Raw genomic sequence first — 10,301 nt, forward strand, 5'->3', positions numbered from 1 at the left:
GTACCGTTCCGGCCGTAAATAGAGGCTGTTCGCTTCCAGAAAGGCATAGGTTCAGAGAAAAGGGGCTTTAAAGTTGGCGGATTGCATTGGATCCAAATAAATCGGCGACTATAGCATGCACGTTAGTAAACATAGGACCGTTGCCACCGTCATTTGTTGGTTGGGGGAAAGGTGTTCCGACTACCTCCTGAAGTCCCCGGATGTACACTGAGGTGCATTGATCTCGGACAAGTCCTCATACAACTTTGCGGCAGTTGTTTTGTCATAACCTCCGGAATTTAGCCAATCAGAATCCAGTATTTGAACACGTGACTAGAAAAAGTGGTAGAAAGACCTTATTCACACCGTGGCTATCTTGGATCACATGACTTCCTGGGATAGCAGCCTGCATTACAAACCATTGTGAACAATGGAGCGATGGTCCCGAAATATGAGTTCTATTCAACCATTTTCTTTTGACCAAATCGACAAATGGGCAGATGACAACATCAACATCCCCAAAAGGATTAAATAGAAGGGTACATCCACAATGTTCATGGTAGTTAGGTTACACTGTTACTCTGTACAAAGACTTGCTACAGTATCTGTGCAGACTAGTGCTTGCTCTGCCATCATATAGTTAATATTACTGTATCGTGATTTTTGCATATTAATCCGGAACAATCTAACAACAAATAGTTAATATGATGGTGGAGCAAGCACTGCACAGATAGCAAGTCTTTGCTGTCTTTGCGGTGTGAATAAGGTCTATGGGGTCTATTAGGCATAAATGCCCTGTTGTCCAGTTTCCCCTGCAGAACCCAGCAGCTCTCATAGCATAGAGTGTCGCCTAATAAGCCTATCGCTTTTACACTACAGTATTTGTCGTGGTCAAAAGTGTTTTTATTTTTTCATGACTGTGTTAGTAGTTGTCATTACAAACACATCCATGTCATCGTTGTCCCACAAAAGCCATCGCATTCTGCTAAACGGATGTTATGCTTTTTATGTGTTTTGCCAAGTCCCGGAAAAAGATGCCCTGTGATTGGCCAGTACAGTCACTTTGATCGGCCCTTGTGCCGAATGCTCAACCCAAAATATTATTTATGAGATTGTAGTGGCTTGTGTGGGACAACCAAGGCATGGATGTGTTTGTAATGACAACTAGTAACACACTCATGAAAAGGAAAATCACTTTTGAGCACAATTAAAGTGACAGGCTTATAGGCTCCACTCTATGCTATGAGAGGAGAGCTGCTGGGTTCTGCTGGGGAAACTGGACAACAGGGGCATTTCTGCCTAATAGACCCCATGGACAGTCTTTTGGGATCAATATAACTAGGAAAATGAGCCTAGAAGTGATTTAGGGACAGAGTTGTCCTTTAATGCCTTGTTCAAAGGCAACTAGTCTGTGCTGGGACCTTTCCACCACACTATTGTTGTACCTCTCAGAACTGACCTTGAAGGTAATACTGGACGAGTTGTAATGCCAGCCCGCGGATGTATGTGAACGAAAACCTTTTTTTGCTTTCTAAACCTTGTAAGAGCTTCGGTTATATAATGTCAGAATGCATTTCAGTCATCAGCGTATGAGAATTAGTTAAACAATGGACTTGTAGTTCTTGTAGACTGCTTACTAAATACTTGTATACAAAGTAATTGAGATAGTATTCTTTCATGTTAATGCAGGAGGATGGACCACCTTGTCCTGGCTGTATATATGTATGTAAACTATATGTGTGTGTGTATATGTCTGTTTTCACTATAACCTATGTCTCTATACAAAAATAAAGGGGTTTATTAACTTAATTCTTGATACAGGAGCTTTGTGTTTTGCCCACAACTAGAGATCTGTTCCTCACATTAAAGGACAACTCCACCCTAAATCACTTCTAGGCTCATTTTCCTACTTCTATTGATCCCAAAAGACTGTCCATGGGGTCTATTATGCAGAAATGCCCCTGTTGTCCAGTTTGCCCAGCAGAACCCAGCAGCTCTCATAGCATAGAGTGGAGCCTATAGCTTTTACACTATTTGTTGTGTTCAAAAGTGATTTTCTTTTTCATGAATGTGTTACTAGCAAACACATCCATGCCTTGGTTTTCCCACACAAGCCACCACAATCTCATAAATAATGTTTTGGGGTGAGCATTTGGCACAAGTGCCAATCAAAGTGAGTGCACTGGCCAATCACAGGGCATCTTTTCCGGGACTTGGCAAAACACATAAAAGCATAACATCTGTCTAGCAGAGTGTGATGGCTTGTTTGGGACGATGACATGGATGTGTTTGTAATGACAACTAGTAACACATTCATGAAAAATAAAAACACTTTTGACCACACCAAATAGTGTAAAAGTGATAGGCTCCCAGCCCTATGCTATGAGGGCTGCTGGGGAAAATGGACAAAAGGGGCATTTCTGCCTAATAGACCCCATGGATCTTTTGGGATCAATAGAAGTAGGAAAATGAGCCTAGAAGTGATTTAGGGTGGAGTTATCCTTTAACATTGCTATTATGCTCATGCTCAGTATGCTATTGTCATCCAGATGTGAAAATAAATCAGAGAAAATTTAGGTTCTCTTAAAACAATGTATTAATGACACATGATGTGGACAAAAGGATAATGTGTTTAACAAAATGCTTTCAATAGACCTGGATCAATGATTCATAAATCAAATGGGAAAGTTACAACAATACAAAGTGATGTCATAAACAAGTCCTTAGTTACAACATAATGTATGTACCTTTAGGAGTTGGTGTGTATCATATTTACTCATTGTTATAAGTATTTTCAAGTTTACAATTTAAGAAATGTTCACATTGAGTATCATTCAGTGAGTGACTTTAAAATGACCATGCCAATAATCTTTTTATGGTGCTTGCTCGTAAAGTCTACATTTGTACATTTTCTGTTTTGTATGCGTCTATGGAGTTAACATTACTCTAATAGACCCCCAGGTGTGGTTATAATATGCAAATATGTCTTCCCTGTGTATTTTTGGTTTCTTCCTGAAAGCCTCTGAGTCAAAAGGCCCAACCGAAATGCACCACTTTAATGACATCATAAAAATCAACAGCTGTGGGGGGTGGCTAACTTCAGCTGGGTCACCACCAACCTGAAAACAGGTGGGTGTGGCCACATAAAAACATAATTTTAACACTTTCTGTACACTTTTTGAAGAAAAACAATAATAATCTTCCAAGTATAATCATAATACTGCTGATCATGTTTTAGGGTGGGTGGGAATGACGGCACCCTGTATTTAAACATCTGTAATGCTGTTGGAGTGGTCAAAATGGAGCGTGGAGGTCTTTGAGGTGGTGGTGGTGGTCACGTTGCTCTTTTGCTGGTCAGTCTGGACCAGCTGTGTTGTAGTGGAGGTTATACTCCGATAGCCCTGTGTTGTGCGGTATGGTGTCGCCACTCCCAGCCCTATGAGACTGGGGCTCCTTTCTACGTCGCTATTTCGAGATACTGAAGAACTCATGTATGCCCAATCTTGCTTTTCGCTGATCTTTGGAGATCTCCACATAGGCACCACCGCTCCATCCTCCTCTGGTGGTGGTGATCCTGGGACAGGAGGCGGTGCCTCCTGGGGTGGCTGGGTATCTACAACAGTATGGCCACTGAGCGGGGAGATGCCATGCGGCATCCCTGCAGCTCTTGTTCCATCCGTTGAGGTAGAGGAAACGAATGGCTTGAAGTCCCTAGTGGCTTGATACTTAAAAGGGGTGTGCCCATGGTAAGATACAAACTGGTCAGTCTGTGGACCAAAGTCAACAGACTCCTCGTGTACTGTATCCCAGTTTTCTCTTTCAGATGACATGGCTTTCAGAGCATTCAGGCCCTTCCTCTCCCTCCGGTCACCTATCCCATCTGTGCTGCTAGAGGTGTTGTCAACCCTGATGTCACGAACTCCCCTGGGTCGCTGAGAAGAAGCACTCATGGAACCGAAGGACGAGTATGGGTTTGCTGGTGTGATTTCCTCTTTCTCTCTCTCTTGTTTCTTGTCATCCTCGCTGTCGCTGCTTGAGGATGAAGTGAAAGGTGGACGGCTTCCCGGGACTGCTGGTGGAGCTTCTTGTTGTGGCTGAACATTCAGAGGTCTCCTCAAGTTGAAGGCGGTTGGGTCTGACTTCACTGCATGTCTCTCCTCCGATGCGCCGATTACACTAGAGTGAACGAAGCCAGTCCCCCTCGACTCAGTCCTTTTCCTCACCATCTCATCAAAGCTGATATTCAGAGCTTTCCTTTGGGCAAGTGAAACATCTATTCCTCCCGCATTCAGGTGTGAATCTTTTTCTTTGCCGGCTAAGTTTCCAGCCTCTCTTTCCCTTAGTATTATGGCGTAGTCTGCACTCTCTTCTTTACGGCTAAAAGGGGAGGAATCACCTGGTGGTGGTGATGGTGCTTTGATATCCAGACTCCTCTTCAGACTAGGGATTCTGTCTAAATCCAGGAGAGGCCATTTTCCTTCATGTTTCTTTTTTTCATTGCTCGTTTCATCCTCACTCTCACTGCTGGAAGAGGATTCGCTCTGCGGTGGTGAAGCTGCTTTTATATCCAGGCGCCTGTTGATATGGAAATCACTGCTGAGACCAGATTGTGTCTCTTTTTCCACCTTTGACTTCACTGCATGTCTCTCCTCCGATGCGCCGATTGCACTCTTAGAGTGAACTAAGCCAGTCCCCCTCGACTCAGGATGCAAGACCACATGTGGATCGGGTCTGATCTCCTCAATCCTTTTCCTCACCATATCATCAAAGCTGAAGTTCAGAGCCTTCCTTTGGGCAAGTGAAACATTTATTCCTCCCGCATTCAGGTGTGAATCTTTTTCTTTGCCGGCTAAGTTTCCAGCCTCTCTTTCCCCTAGTATTATGGTGTGGTCTGCACTCTCCTCTTTACTTCTGAAAGGGGAAGAATCACCTGGTGGTGGTGAGGGTGCTTTGATATCCAGACTCCTCTTCAGACTAGGGATTCTGTCTAAATCCAGGAGAGGCCATTTTCCTTCATGTTTCTTTTTTTCTCTGCTCGGTTCATCATCACTTTCACTGCTGGAAGAGGATTTGCTCTGCGGTGGTGAAGCTGCTTTGATATCCAGGTGCCTCTTGATATGGAAATCACTGCTGAGACCAGATTTTGACTCTTGTTCCACCTTTGATGACTGGCTGCTGAAGTGTAGCTCTGCCGTTTCTGTGAGAGAAACATTTATTCCTCCCACATTAAAGTATGAATCTTTTTGTCCGCTGGTTAAGTTTCCAGCGTCCCTTTCCCCTTGTTTTATGGTGTGGTCTGCACCCTCCTCTTTACTGCTGAAAGAGAAAGAATCGCCTGGTGGTGGTGATGGTGCTTTGATATCCAGACGCCTCTTCAGAACAGGGATTGTGCTGAGATCCAGGTTGGGCCACTTTGTCTCTGGCTCGGGTCCCTTGCTACCAAAATCAAACCTGTCTCCGCCATGTTTCTTTTTTTCACTGCTCGTTTCATCCTCACTCTCACTGCTGGAAGAGGATTTGCTCTGCGGTGGCGAAGCTGCTTTGATATCCAGGCGCCTCTTGATATGGAAATCACTGCTGACACCAGATTGTGACTCTTTTTCCACCCTTGATGACTGGCTGCTGAAGTGTAGCTCTGCCGTTTCTCCCTGCCCCTCATTACTGCCCCCTGACTGATCGAAATGGACCTTGAGGGCTTTCTTTGGGTACAGCTCAGGCGTTTCTCTCTGTCCTTTACCCATCTCATCTTCGCCCTCACTGCTGGAGGAGGAAACATGTGATCTTGGTGATGGTGGTGGAGGTGGAGGCTTCTCAGGAGACTTTATATCCATGCGCCTTTTAAGGCGCGGCACACCCAGAGCAGCCAGCACATCTCCTGGCTCTTTCTTCACTTCAGTCCTGGGGGAACTGTATTCGGTCCCAGTGTTTGTCTCTTTCACTCCGCGGTGCTGATGTTCATCCTCACTCTCACTGCTTGAAGAGGATGACTCAGGCAGAGGTGTTGATGGTACTTTGGGTGATGCGATACCTGTATGTTTTCTCAGACGAGAGACTCCCAGAGTCATCCCCGCCCATCTTGACTCAAGCTCTGGCGTTACTATTTGGTCTGGGCTGATATCAGCTGTGGTTCTGTCCTCGGCCTCATCTGTGATGTCAGCACTGTTTTTCAGGGTGATATTGAGAGCTCTCTTGGGAGTGAGAGAAACATTTATTCCTCCCACATTAAGGTATGATGAATCTTTTTGTCCGCTGGTTAAGTTTCCAGCGTCCCTTTCCCCTTGTTTTATGGTGTGGTCTGCACCCTCCTCTTTACTGCTGAAAGAGAAAGAATCGCCTGGTGGTGGTGATGGTGCTTTGATATCCAGACGCCTCTTCAGAACAGGGATTGTGCTGAAATCCAGGTTGGGCCACTTTGTCTCTGGCTCGGGTCCCTTGCTGCCAAAATCAAACCTGTCTCCGTCATGTTTCTTTTTTTGACTGCTCGTTTCATCCTCACTCTCACTGCTGGAAGAGGATTTGCTCTGCGGTGGCGAAGCTGCTTTGATATCCAGGCGCCTCTTGATATGGAAATCACTGCCGAGACCAGATTGTGTCTCTTTTTCCACCTGTGATGACTGGCTGCTGAAGTGTAGCTCTACCGTTTCTCCCTGCCCCACATTACTGCCCCCTGACTGATCGAAATGGACCTTGAGGGCTTTCTTTGGGTACAGCTCAGGCGTTTCCCTCTGTCCTTTACCCACCTCATCTTCGCCCTCACTGCTGGAGGAGGAAACCTGTGATCTTGGTGACGGTGGTGGAGGCGGAGGCTTCTCAGGAGACTTTATATCCATGCGCCTTTTAAGGCGCGGCACACCCAGAGCAGCCAGCGTATCTCCGGAGTCTTTTTTCACTGTGTTTGTCTCTTTCACCCCGCGGTGCTGATGTTCATCCTCACTCTCACTGCTTGAAGAGGATGACTCAGGCAGAGGTGTTGATGGTACTTTGGGTGATGCATCCTTGGGTGATGCAATGCCTGTATGTTTTCTCAGACGAGAGACCCCCAGAGTCATCCCAGCCCATCTCGACTCGAGCTCTGGGGTTACTCTTTGGGCTGGGCTGATCTCAACTTTGGTTCCGTTCTCGACCTCATCTGTGATGTCAGCACTGTTTTCCAGGGTTATATTGAGAGCTCTTTTGGGAGTGAGAGAAACCTCCACCAGTGTCTCTTTTGGACGTGGAACAGCCTCCCTTTCGATGGCCCCTACCTCCCTCTCTGGCTTAGGTGCACTGTATCTCCTCTCATCCTCATTCTCACTACTGGAAGAACTTGATTCAGCTGGTAAAGGACCTGGTGAATCAGCACTGAGATCTGTGTCAGGCCACGTTGTATGTGGCTCACGACGTGATATCTCCATATCAGTTCTGTCCCACTGTCCCGGGTTCACTTTGTGGCCAGCAGTTCCATCACAGGATGAATCAGGTGGTGTTGGTGAGAGCACTTTGATATCCAAACGTCTCTTGACAGTTGTTATTTCTGGATCAAAGGCGTTGTCTCCTACACGCTTCACTGTAAGGTCTGCTGTCTCCTCTTCACTCTCACTACTAGATGAATCAGGTGGTGGCGAGGGTGCTTTGATATCGAGATGTCTCTTGACTTTGGGGATGTTCTGGAGATCCAAGGCAGACAGGCTTGTGTCTGGCTCACAGCTTGTCATCTCCACCTCCATTTTGTCTCTCCTTACTTCGACACGGCCTGCCGTTTCTGCATCACTCTCACTGCTGGAAGAGGGTGGACGAGCTGCTGGTGGTGATGGTGCTCTGGTTTCCACACTGAGGCCAAGTTGTTCTGCTTCAGGCTTTAGATCTGTCCTTGGCATATTGCTCTCTGGCCTATCAGTCTCGCTGACCATCCATTGCATTTTCTCCTCCTCTTTGCTTTCTTGGTTCACTGTGTACTGTGTGTGCTCACCATCGCTGTCACTGGAATGGGACGAATCTGAGTGTTCCGGGCCCACTGAAGGACTTTCCGTGTCAAGTCTACACTCTGCCTGATTGAATTCCTTGTCACGTAGAGAAGGTCTGAAAGCATCTTCACCATGGCCCTGTTGCTTTAAACTAACATCCTGTTTAAGGCAAGGGTTCACAATCTCTACTTTAGGGTCATGAGTGAGTTGGATCGCCTCAACATGCCCCTCTTCCTCTCCCTCTACATTGACAGTGTACTGTGTAGGTTCATCACTCATGCATGAGCTGGTGCTGGAATTGTCGGAATGCTTCCACTTATCTGAGGAAGACAACACATTCTGATTTGACTGGTTGAAAGAGCCAAAGCGACTGCTGGATCTTGCCGAATCACTGAAATCAAACTTTTCTCCACTGTCATTCCACAGGTCAGGGTCCCTCGGGTTCTGGTCATTAACGTTAGGTGGCCACTCAGCAAAGGGCTCACAGGTAAATACTGTGCCTTCGACGGAAGCATGAGACTCTCCTGCTGGTCTGGTTGTATGGGACTCTGATGATCTCTGCTGAAAGGGATCCTCCGCCTGCTGAGGGAACTGAGGTGCATGGGGATCTTTCTGCACCAAGAGTTTCACTTTTTGCTCTTTGTCAGAGTGTGAACTAGCTGAGTGTGAGGACAGGCTTCCACTCTCTCCCAGGTCCCTTGGATCTGGGATGTGTTCAAACTCCATTCTATGGGCGGGGCCCAGGTGGGGGTCATCTTGCAGGTCTCTACTGACTCTCCCTTTAGTCTCTGGACTGCCCTGCTGTGAGCTGCTGACACTCCCTGCTTCTTCTGACTGGTCCTTAGTCATGGCCATTCCAACTCCTATCACTGTGTCTCTGCTGGCGTTTTCCTGGTTGGCAACGGTATCGTAGTACGGCACATTGCTGTGATCCCTATTGTCCACAGTGGTAAACGTGACCCTCCTTTCCCTGTGCCCCTCCATTTCCACCGACTCCTCTCCATCGGAGTAGGCCTCATTGTCATAAGGTCTTTGTCCCGCAGCAGATACATTGTACGTTGCTGAGGACTCCTTCTTGGTGCACATCCTTCTCCAGAGAATGTCAATACAAGGTCTGACCAGGACTCCGATGATGAACGCTACCAGGAAGGTGATGATAACAGACAGACTCACGGCGAGAGCCAGGTCGGATTGTGTAGGGTACTTAGTTCCGGTAGTTCCGTTGCCCACCCTGTGAATGATGTCTTGCGGGATTAAACCCCTGGGCACACTCCTAGGGTTTCTTGTTTTGCTCTCAGTCTTCCTGATTTGCAGGTTGAATACAGCCAGTGAACCCCGCTGTGATTCAGTCACACATACATACAGTCCTGCGTCTGTCTCTGTGATGTTACTGATCAGCAAGCCAGGCTGTGCTTGGTTCAGAGAGATTTCACCTTTTGGCGTCCACCATGTTGAAACTAGAATAAAAACAACAAGTGGAATTAGAATAATTGGGGCAAGGGACAAATATGTCCAAACATTTTTTCAAAAATGGCAGTTCTATAAGCTGAGTTTGTAGATCACTGACAATTGTCTCCCTCCCTGCCCGACGTCCCTCCCTCGAACACAGGCTAATAGTGTTGGTGGAGGGACGCTCGGCAAAGCCATGTGCACCACGGTGGATTCGAACCCACAACCTCGGGCACTTAAGCACTGCGCCACCCGAGCCCTCCGTAATGTATGGTAGAGTATTTTCATAAAATGTAACACTAGTACATCTGCATTCCATGGTAGAGTGGTGACCTCCCATGTATAATTATTCAGAGAATATTAATACAATATGGGAATAAATTCCTTACCAAGAAATGTCTTCACCAATGTGTTTGTAAAGGTGTCTTGTAACATATCTAACAATGTTTGAAATTCAAAATCCCTAGGGGAATTTTTGACACTCTGCTGAGAGTTGGGGTCCCATTCACTTTATACTATAGAGGAAAGAAATACCCCCCAGAAAACTGCTTTAAGTAGCATGTGAGGGGTCAAACTAGGGGTTTTTCATGATTCTAAATCCATTGCAAGCATTTGTTTTGCACAAAAAACATTCCTTGGGCTTAAAACGTCCCCCCACAAAACTGTGAAAAGTGGGCCATTTTTAGCCTTAGGAATGTTTTTCGTGCAAAACAAATGCTTGCAACGGATTCAGAATCATGAAAAAAAAACTAGTTTGACCCCTCACATACTACTTAAAGCAGATTATTTGGGGATAGTCTTTTCTTCTATAGTATTGTAAGTGAATGGGACCCCAACTTTCAACAGCTGTCAAAAAATCCCCTAGGGATTTTGAATTTCAAACTTTTTTAGATGTGTTACTAGACACTTTTACAACACATTGGTGAACTG

The sequence above is a fragment of the Nannobrachium achirus genome (genome assembly GCF_963921795.1).
Source record: "Nannobrachium achirus genome assembly, chromosome: 1".
Classification (NCBI taxonomy): Eukaryota; Metazoa; Chordata; class Actinopteri; order Myctophiformes; family Myctophidae; genus Nannobrachium; species Nannobrachium achirus.